The 9,517-nt window shown below is 42.9% G+C and overlaps 1 long non-coding RNA gene across 1 annotated transcript; it reads left to right on the top strand.

The window, feature by feature from the left end:
• Positions 1–5,379: 5,379 nt before the first annotated feature.
• Positions 5,380–7,600, top strand: LOC149125220 (uncharacterized). Its single transcript, XR_016212615.1, has 2 exons — positions 5,380–5,709; positions 7,361–7,600. It is a non-coding gene; the product is annotated as an uncharacterized LOC149125220 (long non-coding RNA).
• Positions 7,601–9,517: the final 1,917 nt, after the last annotated feature.

Genomic DNA, 9,517 nt, shown 5'->3' with positions numbered 1-9,517 from the left:
GTCTATTTCTGAGAGTGGAGTATTGAAGTCCCCCAGTACTATTGTATTGGAGTCTAAATCTCCCTTTAAGTCCCTTAACATATCTTTAAAATAGACCGGTGCCCTGTAATTAGGTGCATATACATTTATAATAGTTACATCTTCCTGTTGAATTGAACCCTTAATCATTATATAGTGTCCCTCTTTGTCTCTCTTAACAGTTTTTGTATTAAAGTTTATTTTGTCTGATATTAATATGGCTACACCTGCTTTTTTTTGGTTTCTGTTGGCATGGAATATCTTTTCCCAACCTTTCATTTCAGTCTGCATGCCTCTTTGTTAGAGAGATGTGTTTCTTGTAGGCAGTAAATAGATGGGTTTTGTTCCTTAATCTATTCAGCCAGTCTATACCTTTTAACTGAAGAGTTAAGTCCATTAACGTTTAATGTGATATTAACACATAGTGACTTTGCCCTGCCATTTTCCCAGAGATATTTTCTAGTATATGCTTTGAGCTTCCCATGCTTTTTACTGGTAGGTATTCTTCCTTTCCCTTCTTTCATATTGATGGCCGTGTTTCTGTGTTTCTGAGTGTAGCACATCTTTAAGTATCTTTTGCAGGGTGGGCCGGACGAGTGGCCACAAAGTCTTTCAATTTCTGTTTGCTATGAAAGGTCTTTATTTCACCTTCATTCCCAAATGAAAGCTTAGCAGGATATAGTATTCTGGGCTGGCAATTTTTCTCTCTTAGCACCTGTGCTATGTCTCGCCATTCCCTCCTAGCCTGTAGTGTTTCTGATGAGAAGTCTGCTGTGAGTCTACTTGGAGATCCTCTGAGAGTAATCTGATGTTTCTCTCTTGCACATTTTTGGATCTTTTTCTTTATGTTTCACTGTGGTGAGTTTAATTACAACGTGTCGTGGTGAGGATCTGTTTTGGTCATGTTTACTAGGGGTTCTATGAGCTTCCTGTACTAGGATGTCTGTGTCCTTCTCCAAACCCGGAAAGTTCTCTGCTAGTATCTCACTAAAAAGGCCTTCTAATCCTTTCTCCCTCTCCATGCCTTCAGGAACTCCTAGAACCTGAATGTTGGTTTTTTTTTAATAGTATCCTGTAGATTCCCAACAATATTTTTTAGATTTCTAATTTCCTCTTCTTTTCTTTGGTTTGACTGTATGTTTTCCTGTGCTCTGTCTTCTAAGTCCGATATTCTCTCTTCTGTTTCACTGACTCTGTTTTTAAGGCTCTCTCATGTGCTTGTCATTTGATCTATTGAGCTCTTCATTTCATTTAGATTTCTATTCACTATCACCCTTTCCTGTTCTACTACTTTCTGCAATTCATTTTGATTCTTCCTTAAAATTTCATTTTCACGAGAGATTTTCAATCCTGTCCAATAAGGATTTCTGTAGTTCAAGGATTTGCTTTTGAAAACTTCTAAATGTTCTTATAATAAATTTTTTTAAATCCATATCTTGCATTTCTTCTATCTCATCATCTTCATAATCTTGGCTTGGGGTGTTTTGTTCATTTGAAGGTGTCGAGTGTCTTCGTTGATCTTGTTCCCTGATTTTGTGTTTGTTGCTTGGCATTGTTAATTATTCTTCCCTCACTGTGAGTTTTTTTTTTTAACTTTTATTTAATTAATATAAATTTCCAAAGTACAGGTTATGGATTACAGTGGCTTCCCCCCCATAACGTCCCTCCCACCCGCAATCCTCCCCTTATCCACTCCTTCTCCCCTTCCATTCATATCAAGATTCATTTTTGATTCTCTTTATATACAAAAGATCAGTTTAGCATACATTAAGTAAAGATTTCAACAGTTTGCTCCCACACAGAAACATAAAGTGAAAAATACTGTTTGAGTATTACTTATGGCATTAAATCTCAATGTACAGCACACTAAGGACAGAGATCCTACATGAGGAGTAAGTGCACAGTGACTCCTGTTGTTGACTTAACAAATTGACACTCTTGTTTATGGCATCAGTAATCACTGAGCTGCCAAGGCTATGGAAGCCCCCTGAGTTCACCAACTCTGATAATATTTAGACAAGGCCATGGTCAAAGTGGAAGTTCTCTCCTCCCTTCAGAGAAAGGTTCCTCCTTCTTTGATGACCCGTTCTTTCCACTGGGATCTCACTCGTGGAGATCTTTCATTTAGGTGTTTTTTTTTTTTTCCCCCAGAGTGTCTTGGCTTTCCATACCTGAAATACTCTCATGGGCTTTTCAGCCAGATCTGCGTGCCTTAAGGGCTTATTCTTAGGCCAGAGTGCTGTTAGGACATCTGCCATTCTATGGGTCTGCTGTGTATCTCGCTTCCCATGTTGGATCGTTCTCTCCCTTTTTTATACTATCAGCTAGTGTTTGCAGACACTATTCTTGTTTATGTGATCCCTTTGGCTCATAGTCCTATCATTATGATCAATTGTGAACAGAAATTTATCACTGGGACTAGTGAGATGGCATTGGTACATGCCACCTTGATGGGATTGAATTGGAATCCCCTGGTATGTTTCTAACTCTACCGTTTGAGGTAAGTCAGCCTGAGCATGTCCGAATTGCACATCTCTTCCCTCTCTTATTCCCACTCTCATATTTAACAGCGATCACTTTTCAGTTAAGTTTCAGCACTTAAGAAGAATTGTGTATTGATTACAGTATTCAACCAAAAGTATTAAGTAGAACAAACAAAAAAAAAAAGAGGTTTTTTTTTTTTTTTTATACTGTGTCTGTGTTACATGGACTGTCTGCTGTTGGAGGAGCCTTGGAGGCTTGAGGTGGGTGTGGCCAGAGAGCTCTGCTTGGTTCCTCCAGGTTAAGTGTGTGCAAAGGTGACACCCTCAGGTTATGCATGGTAAATCTCTTTTTATTTATTTATTTATTTTTTAATTTTTTAATTTTTTAATTTTTTTATTCAGGAGGTAAGTAATACCGCAAGGCTGAGTAAAATTGATGGTATTTACCTTCCGATCTGAATCTGTGTGGGCTCAGTTTCTTTTGTGGATTCCCACTGGGTTGCCTAGGCTACTGAATTGTAGTGCTCAGGTCATTAGCTCTACCCTTTTGTTATGTATATCCAGAATGGGGCCTGCTCTTTGTCTCTTGCTTGCCTTTGCAAGGTCGGAGGAAAAGGAAACTCATCTGTACCACTATCCCCCACATTTTTTTTTCCTTGCTTCCCTCTAGACTCTGTCTGCCATTTCCCCGCCAATGTCTTGGGTTACAGAGCTCACCCCCACTTCCAGCGCCCATGTGTGGACTCGGAGCCGTGGGCGTCCCTGCTCTTCCCGCTGGTCGTCTGTGTCACATCCACTCCCCTTCTAGCACTGGTGTGCAGACCCTGCGGCTCCTGGCCTCGGCGGCTCCAGTGGCTCTGGTGGCTTCCGCAGCTCCCTCGGCTCAGCTTCCACCCAGTGGGCGACCTTGATCTCCCAGTAGGTCCTCCGGGTCACAGCCACTAGATCCGAAAGAGTTTCCTCTGCAATTTTTCATTGATCCTTTTTTTGAGACTACCGTAACTCCACTTATTAAACTATCTTTTCCCGAACTATCAGTGTGCGTCCACACTACTCTGCCATCTTGGCTCTGCCACCCATTAATGTTCAATCTTTATGTATCAGGTAACAATACGGATTTTTTAAGGAAAAAAGAAGTTTCAAACGGAGAGAACTATCTACTCTATTTGCTTTTAGTCCTGTTTCCTTAGTTCTCGTTTCCTGTGATTCTTTTCTGATTAACACAACATGATCAATTCTGCTTGGCATCTCTAGGTCTCACTTTCTACAAAACAGAGCTTCTGTTGTTGATTTCTCTGAAAATAGTGTTTCCCATCTATATGTCCATGGTCATTTTTGCCCCCAAAAATAAAATCAGTCAGATGCTAAAGTCCCAAACTCTGTGTCAGTGAAATATCCCAATGCTGACACAGTGCTTTAGTTTCAGAATCTCACAACACATTTTTAAAGTAATATTCCCTGCACACACCTTCTTTGTTAGATGGAATAACGTCTAGATTTCATGTATGTTAGTCTAAGAACATGGGTGTGTAGGTGTGAAAAAGATAAGGGAATAGGATGACCCTCTCATGTTTGGTAGCTTTGATTTTCCTAGAAACAGAAAGCACCTTTCTGTCATTATCGTACTGGAATCTCACTGTTCTGGTCTCTTATCATTTCCTTTCTGTATCGAGGTGAAGGCATATTGGGTGGATGCACATTTAAAGTTGTTATTTTCTTCTGGTGAATTACATCCTTCATCATTATATAATGGCCTTCCCATCTCTTTATACCACTTTTAATTTATTAATCTGGTAGAATAAGGCTATTGCATTCTTTTGGACTCCATCTGCTTGGAATATCTCATGCTATTTGTTACTTTCAAAGCCCATGTGTCCCTAGAATTGGAGCTATGTTGTAAGCAGCATAGAATTGAGTTTTTCATTAACTCACTTAGGTACATGACATATTTATAACTAGAGAGTTTACTCCATTTACATACAAGGTAATTGTTGATATATAGTTGCTCGCTCCTGCTGCTTGACATTTGTTTCTTACTGTGATTTCCTTCAGTTTATCTCAGAGAATATCAGAATATTGGCACACTTATATATACTGATGACAGAACTAACATGTTTTGATATACAAAGTGATCAAGATATTGCATGAGAGGAAAATATTAGTGCAGACTAATGTGTATATTTGTTGACAGTAGTTAGATTTGGACAGAACCGTAGCTGAGAACAGGGATGGGATCTCACCAGACTCTCTGCATTTGAATTTTTGTCCTTCTACAGGTTTTAAGATTTTCCAAACGTAAAAGTTGCAGTCTCAAAAACGATAGAGGTAATGGTGTTGATTCCTCTGCTATCTCTCAACATAGACTGCTGTATCTGGATATCCTCCAAGTGCTGTGCTTAGACACATGTCCTGCAGGAATGAAAGTGCCTCTGAACAATTTGAACATCTCTCTCCCCAGAGGCCTCCTGACCAGGTGACAACAACAGCATGAGGACAGCAATTCTCCCCTTCACACTGGCCCAAAGGGAGTTAACACCCCAAAAACTCATTCCTCCTCCATGGGGAGGGCTACACCCTAGAACATGCTAAAGAATTTCACTCCTCTGCATTGGGCTCCAGGTATGGCTTCAGTGTTTAAACCTCAAATTGATAACAGGCCCATGTTTGGAAAATAAGAATCTTTGCTCCCAGAAATTAACAAATGAAATGACTCTTTGTTTTCTCTTTATTACCTTGCAGTAAATATTCAAACAGATGGGAATTAGGAGGAATATCCAGTCCTTTATCTTGATTATCAGCATGAAGCAAAAACGGAGAAAAAACACACAGATGCCTGCCATAGTACAGGCGGTGCGAACAGAGCACCATCAAAGGCACTGGTGGGCATGGCAGCTCTCAATTCCTGTTCAAAGACACCCCGTCTCTAACTGCAGCCTTTGTCACAGAGCCTGCTCCTAGCACTATATAATCAGGACTCGTTCTCAGGCATAGCACACTCAGAATCGTGCTCTTCCTGCCTCCAGCTCACTCCCAGACATGAGGACATTCACCCTCCTCACTGCCATTGTCCTGGTGGCACTCCAGGCCAAGGCTAAGCCTGTGCCACCATCAGATGAAGAGATTCCAGACCAGGAGCAGACAGATGTCGGAGACAAGGTCATGGCCAACTCCTGTGCAGAGGATGAAACTTCTGCTCTTCAGAACCGAGGTGAGAGACTCCAACATGGAAGAACTATGGAAACTGAGGCAGGAGGATTGAAGGAAGGCTCTGGAATTGAGTCTTCAAAGGTCTCAGTCACTCTGCTGAATTTACTTAGGTTCTCATAGCCTTGAGTTTTTTCCAACAGGGTTCAGTTCAACAGATACGTCCAGCTAGTAGTTCCTGGTGTTCCCCATCACAGTAGGACAACCATAGATCTGAATATTCTGCATTTCCTATAGAGAGAGTGAAAAGAAGCGGACGTTTGATACAAAATGCAACAAATCTAGACGACTACAGAGGTTACAAGCTGACTGGATTCAAATACTTTTTATTAAGATAATGTGTATCCCACAAAAAGTGCAAATGTATTATGAGTTAATACTAAATGTTACAAACAAAGTAAATATGGGACAAAGCAGTGGCTCACTTGGCTAATCCTCCACCTGTGTTCCCGGCATCCCATATATGTGCCAGGTTCTATTCCCTGCTGCTCCTCTTCCAGTCCAGCTCTCTGCTGTGGCCCAGGAAGACAGGGTAGAATGGCCAAGTGCTTGGGCACCTGCACCCACGTGGGAGACCAGGAGGAAGCACCTGACTGCTGGCTTTGGATTGGCACAGTGCTGGTCATAGCGGCAAATTGGGGGGTGAACTAACAGAAGGTAGACCTTTCTCTATGTCTCTCTCTCTCATTCTCTAACTCTATCTGTCAAATAAAAAAAATAAAATAAAATTGTATATATATTAGAAGTCAAATGACTCTAGGAGATGTTCCTCCTAAAAAGACTGTGTATTCCAACATACGCTGTGAAATAGCCTTGTTCAAATTTGGAGAGTCTTAAGGGAAGTCACCATGGGTCAAATGTGAATACCCAGTTGTGAGGACAACATTTGACACTGCTTAGTAGAGAAACGTTGAGAACTGGTAAACCCAGCTGAACCTGGGTTCAGATGTGTTTGACGAGCTCAGGAGCATAAAGAGTCAGACAAAGAAGAATGGGTCTCAAATCGTGTTTGTGACAACACTTCTTTGTCGCGCCCCCTCTTCGTGGAGGAACGACACAGGACCCTGCGCTGTTCTTTCGTCTGCTCGGCCCTTCCTGGGTTTGCTGCTGGTTCTTCCCAGGTTGGCTACCAACCCTTCCACCTCCGTGGAAGGGCGGTTCCCCCTGCCACTTTCCCCACTTCCGCGGGGAAGCAGCACACCGCCAGCCGGCTCTCTCGGGGGCTGCTCAGGTGTTCCTTCAGATAGATGTTCCTGGTGCATGTTGTCTCTCTCCTCCTTTATAGTCCTCTTCCACCAATCCCAACTCTGCTACCCACACGCCGAGTACGCTGCTCTCCTGCAATCAGCAGCAGGATCAGCTCGTGCAGGTCATCGCTCAAGTTGGCGAGAGACAGCTGCGTAGAAGCTGTTTACTCCTCTCCCAGTGCCATATTGTGGGAGAGCAGATGCATAGAATAAGTCTTAATTCGAGTAACTTAGTCTAGTCCGAGATGCTCCCCACACTTCTTGTGTCTGTTACTTCCAGTGGCTGGGTGCTCTTCCCACTGCTTGCTGTGATGTAGCCCCCATGAGACCCTCTCATCTCAATGTGGAATGGTGCTGGCTTTTCTTTGATCCCTGTGTTCATTGACAGACACTCTCTCTGTACCCTAGGTTGCCCACAGAATCTGAAACCATACTGTAGCTGCAAATGGCGCTGTGGCATTGGAGAGGAGGAGAAAGGAATCTGCCATAAGTTTCCTATAGTCACCTATGTCTGTTGCAGAAGACCATGACCAGGACATGAAGAATGAACTCATCATTGCCTCCACACATGGAACAGAACCACCTTTACTCAGAATCTTGTCATTAAGGTTTTTTTTTCTGTATCTCATATAAAGTCCTTGCAACCAATCTCTGTGTCAACATCTCTTTCCTATTTGCTATGTTTTTGGGTCACACTGAACTGCAATTAGCACTGTGGGCAACCAAACACTTTCCAAAGGAAAAACTACCTCCAAGTTCTAGGAATATTCAGGAGAAACACATACTTCAGGAAACAAAAGGTGCTAGGGAACCTCAAGTCCTGATTTTGATGTATGTGTCCCCCTAGATTATCAGTTCAGGTACCTACACTTAGTTGAGATTCACTCTGAAGAAGAGTTCACTGTGTTAAGGCAAGCATTTATGTCTGCTTCAAGTTTATGGTCACTCCATGAGTACACCTCAGGAAGGATCACTGTCCTCACACCCATAGCACTGGGGTATTGACCTGAGACTCCTGTTCCCCATCCACCAAGAGCTGGGGTCACAACAGCTGCACTGATCTACCTTGAATTCAGGTGGGAAGGGGCAGTTCATAAACACCGTGGAGGAGAGAAACAAGCATAGGAGCCCACACTGAGACAGACTCAATTTCAGTATCACCATGCAGGCCCAGTATAAACTGGAGATCCTATCCCCCACGTCAGTCTCCTGAGTGTCCATGAGCAGCAGTGAACCTAACGCTGTTGTGTAGTTCAACTCAGTGGATGCCCCTAGGAACTGTGAGGGTGAAAGCAGGTCTCCAGCAATGGGGAGTCCATGGTAATTTTGGTCCAGATGTTCTGATACTAAGAGCAACCATGTGCATCAGTGAGTGAGGTCAAGGTCAACCTGGTCTCACTCTAGGACAGCACTCATGCTGCCCTTGTGCACACACGAGTCTGCACTGAGGCTGCCATTCTTCCCCTCCCTCCCTGTCTTGTCCCCAGCTCCTGCCAAGCATACACTTGCACCACAAAGCCTGCATTCTTCTGAGCCTGCCTGACCTTTCCCTTCCTTTCACTCATGGTTACTGATGGGCACCATCTCCCATGGTCCTTATGACATCTCAGTTTTTGTATGTGAGCCTGCATCCTGTCTCAACTCTTTCCTGCACCTCATGCCCACAGCCCCATGGACACCTGAAGAATACATTCCTTAAACAGTACTGGGTGAAGGCACAAGTCCCTGGTGTGGGGTCCATTTGTGAGCCCTAGACCCCTCATGTGTTCTGGATAAGTGTTTCCATCTTGTAATCAATCTCACAACACCTGTTTAGAAAAATAATATGTAAGTTTAGCCATGGATATTATAATGCATGATCACTGGAGGTTTTTCCCTAGAATGCCACTGTGAGAGAAGACATTTGAGAGAAAGAAACAGTGCTTCAAGTCATGTTACTATTCTCCAATTTTTATTCAAATAATCCAGTATCCCCAGATGACTGGTTGAACTCCAGCACCATGAAATTTTATGAAGATCCAGAAAATGGAACACTCCCTTCCGGAGGAGAATTGAGTCTCAATATGACAGTTTTAACACATTTGGTTGGAACAATGCTAAAAGGTTTTGTGCTTTTCTTTTGTTCTTTGAGATGTAGTTAACATTGATATTGTTCCAGATGGTTCCTTCAGTTAAAAACTAAGGTACAGTAACACGAAACTGATCATGTACAGTGGATTTTGAATACACAACAATGGTAATGAACACCGGTTAGCTTTCTTATTTTTTTTTTAAAGATTCATTTATCTATTTGAAATGCAGAATTACAGAAAGGCAGATGCAGAATGAGAGAGAGAGGTCATCCACCCACCGGCACACTCCTAGAATGGACGGAGTGGTGCGAATCTGAAGTCAGCAGCCAGGAGCTTTCCAGGCCTCCCATGGGGATGCAGTGGCCCAAGGACTTGGGCCATCCTCCACTGCCTTCCCAGGCCATACCAGAGAGCTGGATCCGAAGTGGAGCAGCCAGAACTTGAACCAGTGCCCATATGGGATGCTGGAATTGCAGTCAGAGGCTTCACCTGC

This window comes from Oryctolagus cuniculus, chromosome 8 (assembly GCF_051225735.1).
Source record: "Oryctolagus cuniculus isolate XC-2025 breed Fujian yellow rabbit chromosome 8, ASM5122573v1, whole genome shotgun sequence".
Taxonomy (NCBI): domain Eukaryota; kingdom Metazoa; phylum Chordata; class Mammalia; order Lagomorpha; family Leporidae; genus Oryctolagus; species Oryctolagus cuniculus.
Note: the sequence above shows the minus strand (reverse complement) of the source record. Positions and strands in the feature narration are given on the sequence as shown.